The 22,697-nt window shown below is 52.8% G+C and overlaps 1 long non-coding RNA gene across 1 annotated transcript; it reads left to right on the top strand.

The window, feature by feature from the left end:
- Positions 1-3,774: 3,774 nt before the first annotated feature.
- On the top strand, positions 3,775-15,207 carry LOC122185652. The gene is made up of 2 exons (XR_006180941.1): positions 3,775-3,862; positions 14,350-15,207. It is a non-coding gene; the product is annotated as an uncharacterized LOC122185652 (long non-coding RNA).
- Positions 15,208-22,697: the final 7,490 nt, after the last annotated feature.

Genomic DNA, 22,697 nt, shown 5'->3' with positions numbered 1-22,697 from the left:
GCAGAGGCTGCATGAGCAGAACCCCAGTTGCTCTGCTCAGGGCTGCTGGGGCCTTGCTGGCTGCTGGCTCTGGGGTGTTGTGCAGCTCTGTGCCAACGTCAGCTGCTCCGAGGCTTTTGTTAACCAAAGCCCTGTACCCTGTCCTCGCCAGCCATGCTTGCTTAAGCTGGAGGGTTTCACTGCTTTCTCTGCTTCTTCTCACCTTTGTGCTCGGTGCTCTGGCTGGTGGTAGCAGGCCCAGATGACACAGGGAAACTCACTGCTGTCACTGTCAGCTCCTCTGGGAAGAGAAATCCCAAAGCTTTGGCAGTTTCCACGTCACTTCTGGTTGAGAGAAGGCCATGGGCTGGTGGGTTTAAAACTCACCGTGTGCTTTGAAAAAGTGGAGCGTAAGTTGAGAATCTGAATTTTGCAAGCTTCACTGCACATTGTGTGGTAGCCTTGATGTGTGCAAGTAAATGTCAGGAAAGTGCATGAAAGCAGGCAGGCTGCTGCATGGTGATGGGAACGGGTCCTCACCCCAAATCCGTGATGCTTTTTGTTGTGTACCCCACCTTTTGCAGAATACTCATTGCAATTGTAAGAATATGCTCTAAAAGTCAGCACAGATAACTTTCTCTGCATGCCACGTCTCTATTAGGCTTATAGGAACTGGAACATTGAGAAGCAGCTTTTTTGTGCTGCAGAAGAAGCCTCGCCACAGGAATTTGAGGCAAAGCATTCAGCTGCAACTTCCTTGTCATGAATTTGCCAATGTAAACAGCCCTGCCCCACGAATCTTTTCCTGTAAACTGTTTGAGAAGACAGCCTGAGATGTGAGATATGTGATGTGCCGTGGAAATTCCTGCTGCAGCCCATCCAACGTCTCGTTTAGCTGTTATCTTTCATCTGCTATTTCACACAGGTTCTGCACCTTCCTGTGCCTCGACAGCAAGCTTTTGTTCTTGATTCTGATGTTTATTAAGTGCTTGTTTGGGATTTTTAATATGATTAAATTGGGGGAATTTCCTGGTTGTGACTAATCCTACTACAGCGACAACCTCTGTGTCACAAGTTATATTTTCTTCCTTGCTAATCTCCTTAAAATCTAAAAGCGAGTCAGAAGCAATCTATTTAATATGGCATCCTGTGTTCCTTTGTTTACTTTCCTCTCCTGCCCTAATCCTCGAGCTTATCTCTGCAACAGGGAACTTCTTTTCATGTGAAGTCAGAATCCAGCTGCTAAATATTTCCAAAAGAACCCCAGGGGATGTTTTAATAACATCAGCACGCAGGGGTTTTGATCCAGGCAAGCAGGATATGAGGGTGGAGGGTCTGACCCAGCTGTAAGGGTGATGGCAGTGCTGGCAGCAGGTCAGATCTGCACCAAACGGGCTGTGGGTGCCTTCTGTGTCAAATGATGGAGTTCAGTGCTAGGGTCAGGTTGTGCCTGCTTAATGAAGGTGCTGCTCAGTAGTGCAGAATCTGTTCTGCTGCCCCTGGTGGAAGGCCTTGTTTCGCTGAGAGCTGTCCTGTTATCCTCAAACAAGTGAGGAGTGATGCTTTGTGAGGGGTTGGGCAGAATTTGCCTATGAAAGAGGTAAAACCAGGAGTGTGGTCACTGCACAAGGGGGTAATACAGAGTTTGGCTTTCAGGGGAGCTGTAACCTGTGAAATGCAGGAGGGCTGTGATGCCCTTATCGTGCGTTACAACCACTGAGATCTCTGGTCAGGGAGCATTGCTGCACACTGCAGGATCTCTAGTGAGGAAAACAGCATTAAGGCCTTGGCTTGGAAACTGGGTTCCCTTCCTTCCCAGCTCTTTGATTCCTTTCATCTCCCTGGGAAAGATGCACAGCCTTTGGTTTGGATGCACAGCCTTTGGTTTAGATGCACAGCCTTTGGTTTGGATGCACAGACTTTGGTTTCTTTGCTTGCAAGTGGGAATATCGTTAGCTCAAAAAGCATCACGGTTTCCTCAGGCTGATGTTCACACTCAGTAGTGTGTGATTCTCTGATACCACTCTCCTGGCTCTGGATATTGTGCTCTCAAGAACATCTTCTAATGGTTCCTCAAGCAGGCAGCTTGGGATGAGCCAGGCTGAGGAGAAGCATCACTTCAGCATTAATTTTCTCTATGCACTCAAGTATGTTGTGAAAGTGTTGTTCTTCCAGGGGACTTTCCTTTGGAGAGATGATGATACTGTCTTGCTGATCTCGTGGAACTTGAGATGAACATGAGTTATCCCCACCTCTGTTTACAGCTGCTTGTGTTTCACGGCCTCACCCATGGGTTCATTTATCTCCCTGGGGACCGTGAGCACAACAAGCACCTGAGGAAATGGTTGGGACTGTGTCTGTGATTACATTTGTGTTTCAGTATTTGTAGAATAGGACCTTAACTTGTAAAGCCTTTGCTTAAAGCACAGAATCAGCTTAGGCAGCATAACGTGATGCTCATACGTGCCTTTGGGGTGCTTCGACCTGCTGGTAATGGCCACAGCCTTGTATATAGAAACATGGAAACTTCTTCTGAGAATGTAAATACTCTTAACTGAATTGATTCTTACCCTCTGCCGTTGTTTTTGGTTTTGTTTTATAGAAAAATGCTTATTGTTTGTAAAATTCTGAATAAAATCATATCTGGGATTCGCATTCACATGAAGCGTTCTCTGACTTTGTTGCATCATCTTTTGTTATACAAATACCAGAGGTGCTTCTCTTTACAGTCCTGTAGACTTTATGGTGGTTGATTTATTTTTGTTGATGTGTTCTGAGCCAAAGGGGGGGGAGGTTTCCTTACAGCTTATCACTGTCTGTCACTGCTGTCTGTAGCTCCACAAATGGGCTTCAAAAACCTGAGCCACTCTTCCTCTCCTACTTTATTTCCTCCCAACCACAAGTTCAGTGTGACAGTGGGCAAGCAGTGAGGTGAGATAACGGGGTACCTGGGGCTGCTGGGCTGCTTGTAATCCTCAATGAGGGCCAGAGACAAAGCAGGGTGTAGAACTGCTATTGAGTAACAACTTCTTTCACGTGGTCCCTGTAGAATGTGGATCTTGATTCTGGAGCCCTGTGAAACATTGGAGAAGAACTAGGTTGTATCTTGACCGAGTGCCAGCCCTCTTCCTTTAATTGAATAGCTTCCAGCTGGTTCAATCCTTGCTCAAAGGGGCACCTTTCTGTTGGACGTTGGTGGAGTTTCATCGTTTAACAGCCCGGTGCTGTTTGTGTATCGGATCGTTTTCAGTTAGGAGTTGTTCTGTGCATCCGAACAGCAGCGGTTCTGCCCGTCCCTGTGTTCACAGCCCTGGGCTGTGCCTGCTTGTAGCAGCCGTGCAGTCACTGTTCATCCTCAGCTGCTGCAGCACTGAGCCCTGCCCCGTGCCTTCTGCTCCATCTCAAACAAAAACTATAAAAGCAAACGAGGAAAAAGCCAATTATTTAAGAAGGTGAAATCCCTGCTGCCTCTGCCAGCCTCTGCTCTGGGCTGCTGCCTCATTTCTTCGCTTCTGTTTGTAGAAATAAATGTTTCCGAGGGGGTCAAAAGCAAACAGCTTTCTTCAGAGCCACTGGGGGTTGTGGAGATGAGCGGCTACAGCTGTACGGGGAGTTTCTCTGCCCCGCTCGCACCTCTAACGCGAGCTCTTTAACCTCCAGCGCCGCCGCCACTTCCCTCCATCGCTTCCATTCGCTGTGAGCAGCGCCTTCGGGCTCCTCCGTGGGTCGGGGGCCGAACTCTCCCCGCAGCTCCATGCGGGTGGGGCCGGGGCGCTCCTCCTCCGTAGCGGAGAGGGAAAGGGAAAGCGAAAGGGAAAGAGCGGGCGATGTCCCCGCAGCGGGACCGGGGCAGGCGGCACACGCAGCCCGCAGCGGGGGGCAGGTAAGCGGGGAACGGGGATGGGGGAGCGGGGCGGGGGCTGCCCCGACCGGGGTGCGCGGAGGGGGGGGTCGGACGGAGCCCCGGTACCGGGACGGGGTGCCCCGAGCGGCCGCTCCCGCAGCCGGTGCGGTTTGCGGTCCGACCGGGCGCTGCTGCTGCGCCGTCCGCCGTGGGCAAGTGCGGGTTGAAGGGGAAATAACGGCTTCTTTGGGATCGGGTCTAACCCACCCGCATAGGGTACCCCGCATAACTGCACCGAAGGACTCCTTTCCCCCTTTTTTTCCCTTTCTGCCCTTCCAATTCAGTTATCTGAGCTGTTGTGGTGTTGTGTTTGTTTTTGCTTTTGTTTTGCATCCCGGCTGCTTGCCTTTGCCTCGGATTGCTCTTATGGCTACTTTCTGATGCAGCCAAGAGAGGCAGGGAGGCACCACTGCATCACAGACAGACGCTGTGCTGGTGGGATCAGCATTTGGGAAGGCAGAACTGGTCCTGCGAAGTCCCTGAATATAAACTGATTTATGCAGATTGTAATTAACCAAAACTTTATTTTTCCTTTGTTCTGCATCGCATCGAGTGTGAATTGCAGCTCTGGTAAACGCTGGTGGTGGTGGCAGAGCAGGAGGAATAGGAGACGGTCAGGAGCCTGAGAAAGAGGAGAAACAGATTTGATTAGAAGAGAGCAGTGAAGCTGTGTGAGCAGGGAGGGCTGTGCTAAGGACATGAGGCAGGCTGAGGCCGGATCAGGAGCTCAGCACAAAAGCTTTAAGGTTGAGGTAGCCATGAGTTCCTTCTCTTTTTCTGTGGTCCTCTCCTTAAAACCAGAGATGGGCTGCAATCTCGGGGCCCAATGCATCCCTGGGTGTCGGGGAGACAAAGCTGCCAATGGGGGGACTGAGAGGAGCCCAAGGCATCAGGTTTACCAGAGGCAGAGGTGCCAGAGCTGAAAGCCCCACACTGCACCTTTACCCTGGGCAGCTGAAATCCTGCTGTGCCTCTGCCAGCTCTCCTTCTGGGGAATAAAAGCCCCATTCAGCAAACAGCCATCGCACAGGACCCAGGCAATGGGACAGGGAGCTCAGTGCCACCAGGGCTACCAGAGATGCTCTTCAGATGCGTAGAATGCTCAGAGTAGAGCTTGCAGAGAGCTGAGGTTTGGACAAAGAGCTTGTGGACGCCATCTGAAAATGAGGTGAAAATGAGGTTGGGCACAAATAAGGCAGTGGGATTTTCTCAACTCTTTGCCCTCAGCTCAAGAAACAAGGCTGTGAAGCAAGCTCTGGAGTCGCACTATGAGTGTTTTCTGGTGACGAATGCCTTAGAGGAGCTGATAGAATGATCCATTCTGTCCTCAGAGCACTTGGGGAATGCTGGCTGTGGGGCTGAGAGGCAAAACAGCAGTGTGTGCTGCTCACCTCATGCAGGAAAGACAATAAGGTGCAATAGAGACATGTTTATGGTGTCTTGCAGTTGCATGACGTTGGGGATTTTGGTGCCCAGAGCTGAGCTGGTGGTCTTGGTGTGAGGGTTTGCAGCTGAGCTCTCATGGCCCTGCACCAAAGCGCTGCTCCTTGGCCCCATCGAAGCTCTGGAGATAAGGCTGCAAATTCATCAGCTGGGAAAACTGCACCAGCTTTCTCAAAACTGAAAGCTGGATGAATTGGGCTCAGCTTGTCGGGTTCTGGAAATCACGTAGTGCCAGGAGCAGGTGGCAGCCAAACACAGATATGTGAGCTCTGAGCTCCAGCTCTCCCCGAAGCCTGCCCTCCTCTTGCATCGAGCCTTCAAGGCTCTCCTAACTGTGATTTTCTGTGTCATCATAGCTCGCAGAGAGCCTGGCGGGGCTGGGGATGCAGGCTGGGGCTCCCTCGCTCTCTGAGCTGAGTCAGAAGCAGCTCCAGCTGCCAGAGCCCTTGGCTCATCTCCTGCTTTGTGCTTTGCAAAGCCACAGAGCTCTCTGCTCTTGTGATTAATGTGCTGCTGCACAGCAACTGCTCCAGCATTGGTAATAACACAAACCTGAAACAAAACTCCCCGTTTCCGCTTATAGCATCAAAAGGGAAATTATGTAATTTTACATGTACGGCTTCCTTTACTAAGAAAAGCTTTCAAAGCAGCGACGTTCGTTTGTCCAGCAGCACAACGGGCATCAGCTCCCGGTGCCAGGAGCATCACCTCGCTCCCCCGCCCTGCGCACGGGGCCGGAAGGACGGCTTGCAAAATCGGCTCAGCCTTCACTGACATCAAAGGGAGCTCGAAGCAGCCCGCTGCGATGGAGGCGGGGGCTGACGAGAGCGGCAGAGCTGCGCCTTTCCCCGGGGACTGCAGAGGGCGGTGGTACCCAGCGGCGGCGGCGGCCCCAGGAACGGAGCGGTGCCGCTGTGGGCCGGGTGCGCCAGCACTGCGATGCTCGGGAGCTGCGTGCTGCTGCTGCTGCTCTCCTTCCTTCCCCGGGTGGAAAGGGGCCTACCCGCAAGCAAAGTAGTGTCAGGGCACGCACAGAGCTCGTCTCGCCCTATTCCGAGTTCTCTGCAGGTAGAAACTGCCCGTGCAGGGGGCAGGAGAGCTGCAGCTGCGTTGTTCTCGGGCAGTGTGTGTTCTCTGTGGTGTAGAGGCTGATGGCTGAGACTCACAGCGGCAGGCTGGAGGATGCTCTGACAGCTGAAGGCATCCTCAGAGCACAGCCAGGGCAGAGCTTTGCTTTCACTTTGCTTTGTTTCTCTGCTGGGCTCCTTTCCCTTCTCATCTCCTTTTCTCTCACACACTGGAAGTGCAGTTTGTGGCTGTCGGTGCTTCTCAAGAGCATTCCTCTGCTCCCAGTCGATCCCAGCAGCTGCTGCACACAGTGCCTGTGCTGTTTGGCAGACATGGGGCACTGAGTTGCTGCCAGCTCACTGTGCCTGCCTTCCCTGGGACCCAAACCTCCCCCTGCCAGCCCTGTGCAGGAAGCCTGGCACAGCTCTGCTCTGTTCCTACCCATTCCTTGCTCTCAAAGCCAAACTCAGCCCCAACAGCAGCTTCAGGCTGTGTCACATCTCCCGGTGTTCCAGCACATAAACCACTGTGTTTATGGGGCTCGAGTTCAGCTCAGTGGTGAAATGCACAGAGCTTCTGCATGGGCTGCAGCACAGCTGGAGAGAGACACAAAAACGTGAGAACCACAGCCGTTCCACTCATTGCTGTGCCCGTGAGCTCTATGGGGCTTCATTTCCTTCAGTGCCTCTTCAGCATCACCACAGCCTCAGCCTCCTGTTTGTCACACACCCGGGGCTCACACCGTCCCACCCTTCCTGTCTCATCTGGAGCTGCTGTGGGGAAGGAGCTGCCATGGCAGCCGTGCTTATCGCTCCCCAGCAGCTGGGGATGCCTGCCAAGCACAGCCCCATCCTGCCAAACTCGGCTGCAAGAGCTGAAAACAATCTACTGTATGTATATTATTATTTTTTTAAGATGACCAATCTTATCAATATAGCTGCTATGAGGCAGGATGGAGAAATTACTGTGTGCCAAAGGCCAGAGCAGTGCCAAAGTGCTTTAGGATGTAGTTGTGCACAGTGTGAGTTACACTCTGACATGGATCATGCTTCACTTGCCCCACACGGGGAAGATGTACATCCATTCTCCTTAATGCCTTCAGTGCTGGCTCTGCCATGGAAGCCTGCAGGGAGAGCTGGGCTCCTCCCCACCTGGGGCCATCAATGTGCCATTAAAGCACCAACGAGGTGTTCAGGTCCTTCTCTTCAACCTTTGTGATTGTTTCAGCAAATTGCATCCACAATTGCTCCTTGAGAGCCAGACGAGGATCCCTGCAAGTGGGGCACATTGCCGCCCCTCAGCCGCTGTGTTGGCACTGCAGGAGCAGGGGGTGGTTCTGCAGGTGAGACAATTAACGGGAACCCAACTTAACAAGGCTGTGTGCTGCTTACACAACAATAATGGTGTTCAGCTGGCATGCAAGTAATTGGCCGGTGAATGACTTCACCTGAACTCTCCCGCTCGCTATAAATACCTTGCTTTCCATCAGTAAGTGAGCGTGAGGAGTGTCTGCAGAACCAGTTCTGCCACCTCTTTACAGGAAAAGGTTCTTCTGTGCAATTCTCATAAATCACTGCTGTCTGAATGTCCCACCCCATCTGGATGCCAACAGCGTTGGGCTGCCAGCTTCAGCCTCTGCCCAATGCGCTCGGTCAGTGTGTGCAGATGGGGAGGTCCTGGATGGCAGCAACTCAGAGTCTGTGCTTTCCCTTCTGTTACCCACATATCTGTTAGAAAGGAGAGTTGTATCCTGGCCACCTAAATCACCTGCTCCCAGGATCAGTGAAATACAGAAACCTTCACATCCCACAGACAAATGCATTGTTCCTTCCTGGAGGAAGCTGGCCGTGAGTTTTCAGTACAGGCGTGGGATGCGTGGGTCTCGCTTCTGCCCAACTTTGGGTTTCTTGCCAAGTTGGCAGCATCCCCAGAGTATCCTGATCAATGATCCCTTCAGGGTCTGCTGACTCTGGGAAGTCCCTGCTTAGGGATATATATATATATATTTCTTCTCCTGACACGCAGCACAATGGTAGCTGGGTTTGCCTGGAGTTTGCATGCAGCAGCTGTGCGCAGGACGGCCGCGAGGTCCCACTTGTGAGCACACACATGAGAAGTCTGAAAAGTGAATTCAGTTCTCATTTGGAGAAAGCTGACATTTATCATCCTCATTCAGCTCCTGTCTGCATGCCTGGAAATTCTGGGTACGGAGTTAATGATCTCCAGAGGGTAATAAAGCCAACGGCTCCCAGACAGCCGTGCTGGGGGACTTGGTGCTGTGCCCATTGATGCTGCCAGCAGTGAGAGGTTGCACGAGGACTGCTGCACTGTGCAGTGTCTGTGTGATGGGGACACGGCCTTTGGAGCAGCCCTGCTGCAGGTTCAGTGCCCTGCCAGGCGTGCAGCACAGTAAGAACTGTGCTCCTCGTGCTTTGCAATTATCTTAGCTGCCTGCTCTTAGTGCGCGTGCAAGAGCTTTCGTTTGTCACATGAGTGTTTCTATCAGCATGTTATGTTTTGGCTTAATTCCTTTCGTTGGTGGTGTGTGATGCAACAGGCTGGTGATGCTGGAGGTGGCTGGGACTGATGGAGCTGAGTTGATCTTATACCACTTGAGAAATAGGGGTAACTGGAGAGTTGGGTGGAGAGGAACCTGGTGAGGTTCAGCAAAGGCAGCTGTAGAGTCCTATGCACAAGGAGGAGTGACTGCATCAGTGCAGGTTGTGGGCTGAGCTGGTGGAAGAGAGCTCTGTGGAGAAGGACCTGGGGGTCCTGGTGCACCAACAGTTGACCATGAGCCAGCAGCGTGCCCTGGTGGCCACTGTTGATGGTGCCCTGGGGTGCATGGCACAGAGTGTGGCCAGCAGGCAATGGAGGGTCTCCTCTCCTCTGCTCTGCCGTGGGGAGGGCACATCTGGAGCACTGCACACAGTGTGAGGCTCTCAGCTGCAGGCAGATGGGGAGCTGCTGGAAAGAGCCCAGAGGAGGGTGCAGAGATGGGGGCCTGGAGCACCTCCTGATGGGGACAGACTGAGAGCCCTGGGCTTGTTTGCCTTGGGAAGAGAGAACCAAGAGGGGATCTGCTCAGTACTGATCAGTATCTGAAGGGCATTAGGAGGGCAGGGCTGTGTTTGGTGGTAACCAGTGACAGGATAAGGGGCAGTGGGAACAAAATGGAGCCCAGAGAGCTCCATCTGAACACAAAGGAGGAATTCCGTGCTGTGAGGTGGCAGAGGCCTGGAGCAGAGCCCAGAGGTGGTGCAGCTGCTGTAGGGGACCTGCTGAAGGGGGGTGGACTGGGGGATCTCTGGATATCCCTTCCATAGGGACAGGTCCACAGTTCTGTAATTCCATAACTGCAAACTGTGTATAGAAACGCAGGTGGACGCTTTGGTTTCATGTACATTATTTCCATGAATCAAAGTTCTCCTGTGTGATCCTTCCCTGGTGCAGACAGCCTTGGTTTTAACCCTATTGGTGCCGTGCAGCCCTGTTGGTGCTGTGCAGCTGGCCCACTGCTTCTCCCCATCGATGTGCCTGAGCTGTGGGGAAAGAAGCAAACCATTGTGTTGAGATAATGCAGTAGGGAAGAGATTAGATAGGGAGAAGGATTGCCTTATCCATCCAACCCTTGGAGTTCAGACCCATGAGAAACAAGAAGGGGAGGCGTGAGTCACAGGCCTCTTGAGGAGGTCGGTAAACATGGCAGTGGCCGTCCCAGTCTGCATGGCTTCTCTTCTGAAATAAACAACGCTGTACAAAGTAGCTGATGCTTCACGTGCTGCAGTCGCGGCGTCTTCCTCTGTAGGAGCATTGCGGTTAATGATGCACAATGTGTGATGAGGCCGTGGTAATGAGTGGCTGTGGGAGGTCCCTGTGCACCTAGAGCCTTGTCAGTCTCTTGAAGGGCTTTGATTTGCATCACGTACACAGTGCAGATAGAAGCAGCCCGTCCTGTGCGGTGCTGATGTGCAGCACATGAGTGTGACACCTTCCTCTCACAGCACCAGACCATGGAGCTGCCCTGCGAGGGCTGCAGGTGGGTCTGAAAACTGAACTCAGCCCATTCCCAGAGAGCTGATGGGACATTTCCTTGCAGTGTTGCTTCGAAACTGTGTGATACCCCCCAGCTGTGTGGGAAGAAGAGCAGTGTGGGATGCCCTGCAGCTTTTTTCCTGCTTCTCCTCTGTGCAGTGTAGCGCAGCTGGAGCAGAGGATCAGAGGGGACGTCCCAAAACCCTGCTGTCCCCATGCTGTGCCAGTGGTGGGAGTGCAGGAGGAAAGCTGCTGGCTACCAAGTGCTGTGTGTGCGTGACCGGTGCACCGGAGGCAGTGCACATGTAGGAGCTGTAGCAGGTTGTTCTGCCACCAACAACTCTGTGGGTGCCTCTTGGAAGTGATTTCCTTGCACGGAGGGGAACTGCCCACGTCCTGCAGCACATCTCCCTGCTGCAATGCGCCCCGCCAGCTCACTGTCCCAGCACTGTGACCTTGGCTGCCAGGAGCACACCACTGGCTCTGCTTTTGTTTGGCTTCAGAGAGCACTGTCCTCTGGCTGACAGGCATAAATCTGACCCAGACAGTTTAAAAAAAAATATACAGTATCCATTTGTTGAAGTACGTCCTTCCCCAGTAATTTATCTTGCCTGCACTCTGTTTGGAATCAAATGTACACACATCTCTAGGCACACAAAGCAGCCTGGGGGGAAGGGGGAGGAGGGGGTGGTTTGCTGTGTTGCATTCAGCAAACCTCCTCTTTTTTTTTGCATGGAAACATGGCGAAAAAAATATACCGTGGATGGATACCTGTTGTTTCGTTTCAAAGAAAGTTGGAAATGACCTCTCAGACCTCCAGGCCCACCCCACCTCACCATGCCCAGTGCCACATCCCCACAGCCCTGAACACTCCCAGAGATGGTGATTCCCCCGCTCCCTGGAAAGCCTGTGCCCGTGCTGATGGAACAAATTGTTCCTCACACCCCCTTGACCCCCCCTTGGCATGATGTGAGACCGTCCCCTCCCCTCCCATCTCTGTTTGCTGAGAGAAGAGTCCAACCCCCACTGTCACAGCCGCCTTTTGGGGAGCTGCAGAGAGCACTAAGCTGCAGACAGCTGGGGTAGGGGAACTCTTTTGGCTTTAGAGCCCTATTCCTGCTGTGTGCACTGAGCTGCAGGGGCCATGACTGCTCGGTGCTGCAGGACTCAGCCCAACACAATGCTGCCCTGGGCAGGAGGGGCTGCAGCTCTCAGTAGTTCTTTCTGTTTGCCAGGGCTTGTAGTGCTGGCAGCTTTGCTCTGGAGAGGTATTTGGGAGCGTGTCTGCTTCCCTCTTGGCACGGCTGTTCCGCAGAGCAGGCTGTGCTGCAGCAGCCATACTCACAGCTCCTGCAGCAAGGTGCCAGCCCTGCACGGACCTTGCACTGATGCAATGGAGGGCTGATTGCTTCCCGTAAACCAGGGCATGCAGTGCTGGGAGGAGCCAGGCTGAGGGGCTGCCTGGGGCTGGCCTGGGTAAAGGTGAATGATTGAAGCCGAAGGTGCAAGCGTGTGCCCATCTGCTTTGTCTTGAGCAACCTGGCAAAGCAATAACACTGTTCTTGTACAGAGAGCTGCTGCAGCACCTCTGCATTATGCAGATCCATAGGTAACCCGGGCTGCCTGGCTGAGTTCATGCTGTTCTGCAGCATCACAACGCGTTGGTGGGGGGGTGCTTGCTTTAATTATCACAGTGAATCTTGTAAGCCTGTTGGCTCTGGGGCTGTGCTGCTGGCTGTGTCTGTCACAGAACCACTCTCAGCTCCCCACACCCAGCACCGTGGCAGGGATCTCTGTGCCCACCAACCACTGTCCCACTGCTGATCCACAACGAAGGCAGGAGGAGCTGCTCGACTGGAGGTGCAGGAGGCCCAGATGTGGGTCAGCCCCTCTGGCAAAGTATTACCCATAACAGCTCTGCTGAGTGGGGCTGTGCAGGCTGCATTCTTCGCTCACTGCCTGCAGTGTCAGTGATGCTGCCCCATAATGCTGTCAGGGTTCTGAGGACATTTCAGGGCTCGAGGGCCGTGTTGCAATGCGAGCTCATTGCACACACCTGACACAGCAACAGGAAGCGCTTTGCAGTCACATTTGCATGGCAAAAAAAAAAAACAAAAAACAAGGCAAATGTCAAAGAATCAAAGCTGTAAAAGGGAAGAAAAACCCATAACAGCCCTTTATCCTGAGCTTTGCAAGGTGGGGCCACATGCTCTTAAAGCTTCATTCACACAGGAGGAAGAATGAAAGAGGTAAATCGCCTGTTGTTTGTCCGTGTTTGCAAACTGCAATACCCGTGCTTGGCTGCCCTCTACCAACAGACCTCGTGTGCTGAGGGTGTGGGGCCTAAATTTACACCACCTGTGCTCTGCAGGGTGATGCTGGGTGCTCCTGTCAGCCCCGGTGCCACACTCCTCTCTGTCAAGCAGGGAAGCAGCTCAGAGCCCATAGGGTGAGCACAGCCTCAGCAGCACTGATTGAATTCTGGTTTGAAATTGGAGGAAAATCTCATGGTTGGCAGCCCTGAACATAGCAGAGGGGTGAAAGCCAGGTGATCATTATGGTCCTTTTCAACCCAGGCCATTCTGTGATTCTCTGATTCTATGAAAAGGGGCAACGTGCTCCAGCATCAGGAAGGATCATTTTGCTTGGGTTGGTGGGATGCAGCCAGACCTTCTCTCCTTTAGCTGCGAGGGGAGTGGGGTTGTTCTGGGTTTGGGATGGCAGCGGGGAACGATGCAGCCCTTCCCACACCCCTCCGTGCCCCACAGCTTAGCTGAGCTGGGCCAGGAGCAGCAGTGCCTTTGGCTGACCCAAGAAGAGCAAAAATGTTGAGCTTAGCACTGAGAAGAATCGGTTTGGAGGGAGTGATGGGGAACGGCCCCAAGATGAAAACAGCAGAGCACAGCAGCGTGGCTGAGAGCTGGAGCTGTGCTGGGCTCTTCTCAAAGCACAGCAGAGTGCGGGGCTGGTGGGCAGCCCATGCTTACCAACTGCTCTCAGAGAGGCTCGGGGATACCTGCATGAACTAGGAGAGAAAAAACAAAAAAAGATGGCTAATGAAACATCCGCAGGAAATTTTGACATGATTTCCGTGACTCAGCTGGTTCATATTAGCCGTGTTACATAAGTGGAGGTCCAACAGATTGCCCTCTGGGCAGGGCAGGCCAGGCGGGTGCCGAGGGCAGGAGGTGGGTCGGGAGCTGCCCCAGCTCCATGCCAGCTCCACGCAGCTCAGGGGCACACACAGCCACAGAAGTTTGGCTTTTCACCTCAATCCAGCAGCAGCCTCTTGGATTTTATTTTTTCAATGGGCTCAACAAGTGTTTTTGGTTTGGTTTTCTATTTATGTGGGGTATTTTGAGCAAAACCTGCATTTCCTGTAGGAAATTCCACTTTCATCTTCTTTTGGAGTACATGAATCAAAGCACATGGGTGGGGAGAAATCTCCAACCAAGTCCAATTCCAACGCCCATTTCAGCCACTTGAGGCTTTCTGTGCCACTCCCCAAAAGCACTTTATCAGCATCACCATCCAGACACTCCATGAGAAGCTGATGGTCAGACTCAATGATTGCAGGCAGGGGGTTGAATCTGGATGATCCTTGAAGTCCCTTCCAACCCAAGCTGTTCTATGATTCTATGATAACAGTGCTCTTTTCCAACCTTAATGATTCTATGATAAGCTATGCCTTCATTTTGCCACTATGGTTCTGTCTCGTGGTTTCTGCTTGCTGATGTGCTTTGGGGTGTTTTGCATCACTCTAGGGCTGTGCTTTGCCTTGCAGGGGCTCTGCCTGCAGCCCCACTGCTGTCACCTTTTATCCTTGTATGATTTTTACCTTCCTCTCTCTTTTTCCTTTTTCAAGTTGAACTAGAAAAACAAAAACACTCAATGTGTCAACACTGTCCCTTCCCTTACAGCATGTGATCATCCCCAGGAGGTGCACAGGGAGAGGTCCCACCAGGACACCCCTCATCCCAGGGGTGCAGCGGTTGATTACGGGGTCCCGTGACAGCTCCACATCTACAGTGACCAAGGACCCATGGGGACGGTGGTCCTGGAGGTGGCTGGTGACTGCAGACTGCTGGAATGCTCCATGCCTGGATGAGACGTGTGGGGGTGCTGGGGATGCTGGTGGCTGTGGGTTTCCTACTGAGCCCGGATCATCGCAGCCAAGGCAGGCCAGGTTGGACGGGGCCTTGGGCAACCTGAGCTGGATTTCAGCCTCTGGATTTCAGCTCCCAAAATGTGCCAAGCGTGAGCCTTCAGCAGGAGCTTCATCCACCCAACACATGCTGGACTAATTCATCCCAACCCCTCTCTGCAGGAGTTTTGCCTTCACGGAAGCAGCCGGTGCATTAGAAGTTGGTTTTGGAATGCACTCACAGTGCCAACAGCCATAGTGACCGTCCTGCTGAGCAGGGGGGGGTCTGCAATGGGGATGGAGCCCAAACCGTGGCCTTGGGACCCGTCTGATTTTCCCTGCTGCCAGCTGGGGGATGGGGGCATCAGGAACAGGATACAGCTAGGAACAGGAGCAGGCGTTTCCTCGCTTACCCTGGGGCTTTAAAGGCCAGGCTCACCCCCAGCAAGGTCCTCAGTTAGCTGCCCAGCTGCTTATAAGGTCAGATTTGTCATCTCAAAATACAGTTTGCTGTAGAACAGAGAATATTTAGAAGGGATTTGGTGAGTAACATCTGCTGCTGTACTGAAAATTCAAAGTGTTAAAAACTTAACAAAAATAAGAGGTTTGGGTAAAAATAAAAGGCCTTTGGAGAGGTCTCCTTGGCAGGATCCTTTTCTCCCCGTGCACACAGCAGATTTGTCCATGTTCGTTTGTCACTGTCCTTCTGAACATCAAACCAGAGCGCAGCAAAGGCTGGCTTTCGAGAGATAAACCTGGAGGCGATCGTATTTCACACTGCATAAAACCCACCTCGGGAATTTTCAGTTCTTCTTTGTAACACTACGAGGGCCTTTAGAAAAAAGTGTGGCAGCTCATGAGCTAAAAAAGAAGAAAAAAAAAAAAAAAAAAAAAGCATCAGCTTGTGGCTTTGGATGCATTCAGAGCGCGTTTGTGGTCGGAGTTTCCCAGGCTGCTGGGGGTGAGCACCAGGTCGGCCCTCGCACGGCGCTGTTTCTGTATGAGCCATGGCAGGCAGTGAGCTGCAGCTCTGTGGCCGAAGGCTCCGTCCTGCAGAGGGGTTTGGGATGGGGATCTGCTGTGTTTGATGAGGTGGGAGTGGGAGCCAAGCCTGGGTTTGAGGGGTAGAAATAGGTTTTTTCTCCTCAAACGGCGAGGTTTGGCTTCATCCTTGTTAAACTTCATTGCCACAAGGTGAGATGGGGCACGGATGGGTGAGTGTACAGATGAGGAGGTGCTGCAGAGTGCTGCCATAGGAAGAGGTGGGAGGCTCTGGTTTGGCAGTTACCACAGCAATTAACCCAAGCCCAGGGTCCCCTGTGTACAGCCCTGGTGGTGCCTGCATGCTCACAGAATCACAGAATCACAAGGTTGGAAACGACCTGCAAGATCATCCAGTCCAACCACCCTCCCATCCTATTGGTACCACAAGCTACTAAACCACATCTCGTAGCTCCTCATCCAGGCATCTCTTGAACACTACCAGGGACGGCGACTCCACCACCTCCCTGGGCAGCCATTCCAGTGAATGCTTGCTGCAGATGGGTTGTTGTGGTGCTGGGTGCACCTGTGTGCTTGATCTGTGTGTAAATACGAGAAGGCAGGCATACAAGCACTGCCCTGCACTCAACCTGGCTGCTCTAAAACAAACCCACAGCACAGCATCATTAGACAGAGGCAGTCCAGGAGGTCCATCCCTGACACACACAGGTGTGCCCGCTGCCAGCCTGCTGCACTGACCTGTCTTGCTTCCATAGAGCTCCACGCTCATTCGCTGCACCAAAAGTAGTCCTAAAACCCAAAACAAGGGACAGATCTTTCAGTTTTCTGTATTTTCTCCCCTGGGTAGGAAACAGGTCAGGTCTGCCAGCAGAACAGACCACAGCAGATGGGCTGCTTTCCCAGTGCACTTCTCTGCAGGAAGGAAGATGACACCTTACACGTGAGGTGCCACCTCAATCAATCACTGCACAACGCCTTTCCTTGTCCCCTCCATGCCCTTAGCAGTCAGACATCTGACTCCAATTGCTCTCTTTCCCACTTGATATAAGGAGTGTTGTGCATGAAGGGAAGTGCACGGAGGTGAAACCCTCCAAGAAACATCGCGGCCACTTCTCTTTTCCCATCAGCAGATATTGCTTCAGTTCCTATTTCCTACCATTAACTTGCATTGGCTTCGGGCCCTGTTCACTGCCTGCTTGCTAAGGATTTCTGAGCCTTGGACCATGACCTGATTTCACTATTTAAAATCATACCTTCCATATTCCTATTGCGCTTTGTCTTTGAATGGGCGTTTGTACAAAACAGTTCCATTTTTTCTGCCTGCAAGCAACACAAGATAGAGCAAGGCGCTCAAACTGTGGTACCAGCAGGGCCCAGCCATGGGAACAATTCCTGCCCCCCATCTGGAGCCCTCTGCCCACCTCCCTCCAGTCAGACCCTGTGCTCCCCCTCTGGCCCTTCATCTTACAGAAAAGCACAACAACCACCAACGTGTATCTCAGACTCCCTGCGAAAGCTGAGGATTGCAGGCCACCAGAAAGCTGCTCAGACAATCGCAGTGGCTGAGCAATGCTGGCTCTCACCATCACTGCTCCGCTGCCGTCCTGCTGCTGCCCCAGACCCTGCGACCTTTGCAGCAATTATTTTTGGTTCTGCGGAAAAGGAAATAGGAAGTAGAGCTGCTCTGCTGCGTTTTTGCACACCGTGGGGCTGCCCCATGCTCAGACAGCCCTGCTCGCCCTGCGCAGCGCTTTCGTTGCCAGTTATTCACTCTGGGATGCTGCGATCAAACCAAAACGGCAGTGCAGTTACCTGAAGGTGGAAGTGGCTGAGGAAGCAGAGAGCGGTCTTGGTACTGCTGCTGTCAGAGTGGGACACAGCTTGAGAGATGAGCACGGCTGGGCTCCAGAGCTTGGACCGCAACCACCCTGCTGGTCTGGAGCTTCTGATGCCTGGCTCAGAAATGTATCTAAGGAAGTTCGTGTGTTCTTGTTCAAACTGCGCTCATTCTTGGCCTTAATCCCACCTTCCCCTCCAACAGACAGACAGACTTTGTGTTTGGCTCTGCTTGCTGCTGCCCAGCGGTGCTGAGGACCGCCACTGCTCGGTGCTAATAGAAAGTCTGAGCAGCTCTGGTGGGTGCCCAAAAAGGACAGGGACCTGCGCTGAGTTGTGTCTGCACCAGGCACAAGGCAAAATGGAGCTTTTGCTCCCCGTTATTTCCTTATGCCTACACATACAGAGGCCAACGGGGTAGAGGCCAACACAGCCTGTTTTCTTCATCAACAAGTGAGGAATGGTGTGGTGTGGTTATTCTAGAAATAATGTGCATTCTCAGGCACTTCCCACGCTGCCTAGAGGCAGAGGGTCTCTTTTACTTTGGCTTTCTGCATCTAGATTGTTCCATTGAGGAAGATTCTTGAGAAATTGAAGCCACTTGTGTGCATGGCTGCAGTGCTAATAAGACCCAAATGTGGGCAGAGGTTCTGGGAGCTTTGCTCTTGTTGGCTTGCCCTGCTTCAGATAGCAAATGTAGGGCTTTGACATGAAATAAATTGGCAGAAAAGCCACACATAGAGTGATGGTGACTCAGCTCTGCTGCTGAAGGCATGTAGAGGGCACCGGCTTGGAGCTCTGCTGTGTGTGCAAAACATGAGAGCTGTGCTGGCAGAGCTGTGAGCATGGGGGAGCAGGAGGAGCTGCTGCCTGACTGAAGCACCAGCAAAACTTTACAAGAACTCAGCTCAGCTGAAGGGATGCTGGAGGAGTCAGCTGCTGGCAACAGAGATGGGAGACAGGTGGTAAATCAGTGCTCAAAGAGAGGAGAGCAAAGAGCCGCCTCAGTTGTGGTTACCTGCTCTGTGTTGGAGGAATGGAGAAGAGCTGCATGAAGGCTGGTGGTCTCTCCTTTGCATTTGCTGGCTGTGGGCTTGGTGGGACGATGGAAAAATGCCTGGAAGGTAATGGCAAAAATAAATTCTTGGTCTGTCTGACTCATGGGGCTGTGAGCGATGGAGATCAGGTGTGGTGGTGGTGGTGGTGGTGGTGGTGGGATGCAGAGTGGGAGGGAAGGGGAGGACTGGTTATCCTGGATCCTCAGTGTACCTTATGTCCTAATGATTGCAGCAAGCATGAAGCAGAGGACAGCAGCAAGGTGTGCTCTGGAAATGCTCAGCTGGAATGTGGTTTGGGCCAGGGGGATGTTGGCAGGGTGAGCATTTCCACTGCCACCTCCCTGAGCACCGTGGGCTGCTGTCAGTGGCAGAATCGCCAACAGCCACAAAGGACGCACCCTGATTTATGCATCAAATACCAGGAAAGGCTTAAATTCTGTTTGTCACTCGGCAGATGGTGACGGTTGCCCCAGCATGTGAAATATTTCATGCCTGACACCTCAATTCAGGAAACAGTGGTTTGCTCAGCAGAGGCGCTGGAGGCAGCGAGCTGTTATCGAGGGTAACATTGCCCTTTGCTTCTTTTTCTCCACTGACAGAGTTTGTTTTCTAGAGCAGTGCTGTGCCCACAGGCACATGCAGTGGGGGCACACCCCCAAACCATGTTGGTTTTTGGGATGTTTGGTACCATAGCGAGTTCGTTTTCCTGCAGGGCCTAGCTGCTGCCTGTAGCCCTCGCTTGCTGGGTTCCTGTTCCCTGGGCTCCTCGCGCCTGAGGTTTGCTGAACCACAGGGAGCTCATTGCAAAACTGGGCCGTGGAAATCGCTCCTGGTGCTCTGAGCTGTGGTTCTGTAGGGCTGGAGCAAAGTCCTTAGGGAGAAGGCAGCAGCAGGGGGGTGAGGCACCATCCCCTCACCTCCCACCTGTGTCCTGCAGGTCCAGTGCCTCAAAGTAGAACCAAGCAAGGGAAGGTGGGCACCTTCCTCCTTGCTCTCACCTGGGACATCTTCCTGCCTGTCCTTACACAGGCCATGCTGTGACCAGAGCTTCCTCTTGCGCAGACAGAGGATGTGCTGATCTCAGCCTTTCTCAGGGGGTTGGCAACACCGTAACCCATCTGGAGGTGGCTCTGCAGCTGCAGAGGTGCAGGGCTTTGCTCCATGGAGCACAGAGCAACCTTTGTGTCAGGCTCTCTGCCCCCCTGCAAGTGGCTCAAATCCCAAGGTTACCTCACCAGGGAGAAGGAACAGCCACCAGAACTGCAGCACACCCCACAAACACAGCAGCCCTGGCCCACAGGGTGGGACTTGGCAGTCCTCATGATGTCTTGTCTGGAGGCAGCACTGTGAAAATGGCTTGTACCAGCTCTGATTGGGCTTTTTATTCATAGCTGTCCCTTAAACTCACTTCTGAGTGTGCACTGAGTTGAGATGTATGTGTTCTGAAGGAAGCACTGGGATTCTCTACACTCTGAAGACAGGGGGTAGGAGATGTGGCAAGTGTGCAGCTATTTCTGCAGCAGCATCCCCATGCAAGCAGGGTGTGGGAGCGAAACACTCTTGTTCATGGAAAGCAACAAAACCTTCTTCAGAGCATTGGGCTTGCATCTCTGAAATACAGGAAATCCTTGATTTGGGTCTGAAAGAAAGTTACAGTGCAATGTATTTGTGTGGTATGGTGTCAGTGCACCAGCTTAGAGCCCTGGGGCTGCAGCTGTCCTGCAGAGCCCTTCCCAGCAGAGGGAGGCTGCCTTGAGAAGCCCAAGTCTCTTAAAATCAAAGGAAATTTTAATGGTATCTTCCCTAAAACCAGCGGCTGTGAAAAGAGCACTTCAGTAGTAAGTAGAGCTTTAATGAAGGCCACCACTGAGCTGACAGCTGCTCAGTCACAAGGTGTGACCCTCTTCCCTTGTCTGCTGCTTGCTCTCATCTCCCTGCCCCATGGAGCAGAAGCTGCTCTGTGAGATGAGTGCACAGCAGCAGGGAGCCTTGTGGTCCTCATACAGCTGCTGCAGCCCCGCTGCTCAGGCGATGCTTTGTAGGCAGCATCTGTGGGGCTTTGCTGCAGCTCAGGTGCTGTTGTTTGCTGGGGTGAGTGTGATGGATGTTGTGCATTAGCAGATAGGAAGCTGCTGCAGTCCATGTGCTGCTCTGTGTGTCCTTTGGCAGCAAAGGTGGAGAAAACAAAGCGGTACCTGCCCGGACTTGGTTCCTCAGTTCATTTCCTCTTTCTGAAGGTAGCTGGAAGACCTTTCCAGCATTCAGCTCATCACAGAACAAGCCCTGTGAAATGAGACCTGGGCATGTTCCATGTTATGCTTGTGGTTAGCCCTGGTCTTGTTACCTAATAGCACAGCTTGCTCCTAGCTGCTGGGTGTCATGCTTGTGCTGGGCTTGCTTTGAACCAGGGCCAGCATCTTTATGCTGCACTTCATTCCCTGTGCTGCCACTGCTGAACCACCACTGATCTGCAGGGAGCAATGATTCCCTCTGCTTTCGGTTGCCCAGAGACAATTGCCATTTTGCTCCTGGCAGGTTCCTGCCCAACCACTCCCTTACCCTGCACTACCTTTAACCACTGCCCCACCTGCTTTAGCACAGGTTCCCAAGGGGACAGAAGGCAGACATCCCTCTTCCAGTGGCTGAGCTCTGTGAAATGCACCAAGCTCTGTTCCGGCAGTGGCTCCCCAGCAGCAGTGCCACATCTCTGCTCACTGCAGTGTTGGGTGGAGCGGCAGCACGCAGCGCCGTGGTTTTGCACTGTGAAACAGAGAGCAATAGGCGAGAGCTGTACCCGAGGTGTGAAATTTCCTACACTGAAATAGGGCTGTTGCTTCTCCTGTTGTAGCTGAGCGCTGCTCTGTGCAACCATCAGCACAGCCCTTGGGTGTTCCTTCTGTGCAGCCAGAACACGTGCACTGTGTGGTCCTGGGAGCATCCCACAGCCCAGCCCTGGCACTGGGCAGCTGCAGTGCTGGCAGTGAAAGCTATGTCTGTTTGTTTCCTTGTGGCAGAATTTCCTCCTATTCCTGGAAATCTCTTGGCAAACCAATGCCTACTCCATCTGTGCGTGTCCCTTTGCTTACTTCTGACTTCATCCAGCCCGCCCATCTCACGGAAGGGAAGGTTAACAGTCCTGTGTCCGTGTAATGTGGATCCTGGTGCCTCAGCTCCTCAGCTGGGTGTAGGGTAAGGACAGCAATGCTTGCTGCTACCCACCCCCGTGGCTGCAGTGCTTGTTGCTTACTCATCCTCCTGCCTTGTTTCCATGACGTGGCACTGATTTCCACATTGCTGAGCAGGGCAATTAGTGGAATGTGCATATAATTGCCCTCAGGTAACAGTTCAGAATCCCTAATGGCATGGTTTCACACCTCCTTTCTCACCCTGCCCATGGACCGATGCACCCACCAGCAGTGGTACTGACACCTCTGTGCTCAGAGCATGGAGAAAGCCCATGGACTTGGATGGTGCAGGGTGGGGGCTTCAGGTTTGTAGATGTTTGCTCCCTTCTTAGGGAAGACTTTCACCAATCTGTGCTCTGATGCTGACTTTCCTGTAGGCATTTCAGCCAAGGAGAAGCCAGCCCTGTGCTGTGCGGTGGGACAGGCTCCTTTCCTCGGCCCCGTGCAGCAGAGGACTTTTGTCAGCAGCAGTCAGGAGATGCTCAGCAATGAGCTGCTCCATTTGTGCCATGTTGGCAGTGTGGGGCTTTGTGTCGCATGTACTGATGTGGGGAACTTCAGGAACCAGCAGAGGACGATGGTCCAGAGCAGCCAGAATGATGTTTGCAGACCTGCACACCTGGCTGCTAAATCAGCAGCCGTTTGACTTTGTAATACTAACAAGCGTTTACTATTAGCTCCAGTAATAAACTCATACCTTTGGTCTGAAATATGGCTGCCCTTTATAGGTGTGATATCACAAACCATGTGGTTTCCTGGAAATGTGTCTAATTATCAGAGCCGATCAGCATGGCAAACAAAGCTGGGGCAGTAATTGCGGGCTGTGCTGCCTGTGGGGCAAAGCTCACCGAGGTGCCTCTGCTGTGGGCACTGAGAGCAGGAGGTTTCTGGGCACAGCACAGCTCTGCATCACTCTGAGGGCACTGCTGATGGGGGGCTGAGAGCTCAGAAGGGTGCTGAGCAGAGCTCCTTCATTGTGGAAGGGCATCTGTGGATACATCTGTGAAAAACAGCGATGCTTTATTTGGAGGTGGAGGGTTTTC

Source organism: Lagopus leucura, unplaced genomic scaffold (genome assembly GCF_019238085.1).
Source record: "Lagopus leucura isolate 7727_CA_CO unplaced genomic scaffold, USGS_WTPT01 Super-Scaffold_100030, whole genome shotgun sequence".
Lineage (NCBI taxonomy): Eukaryota > Metazoa > Chordata > Aves > Galliformes > Phasianidae > Lagopus > Lagopus leucura.
The sequence above is the reverse complement of the archived record's forward strand: the minus strand, read 5'-3'. Positions and strand labels throughout refer to the sequence as shown.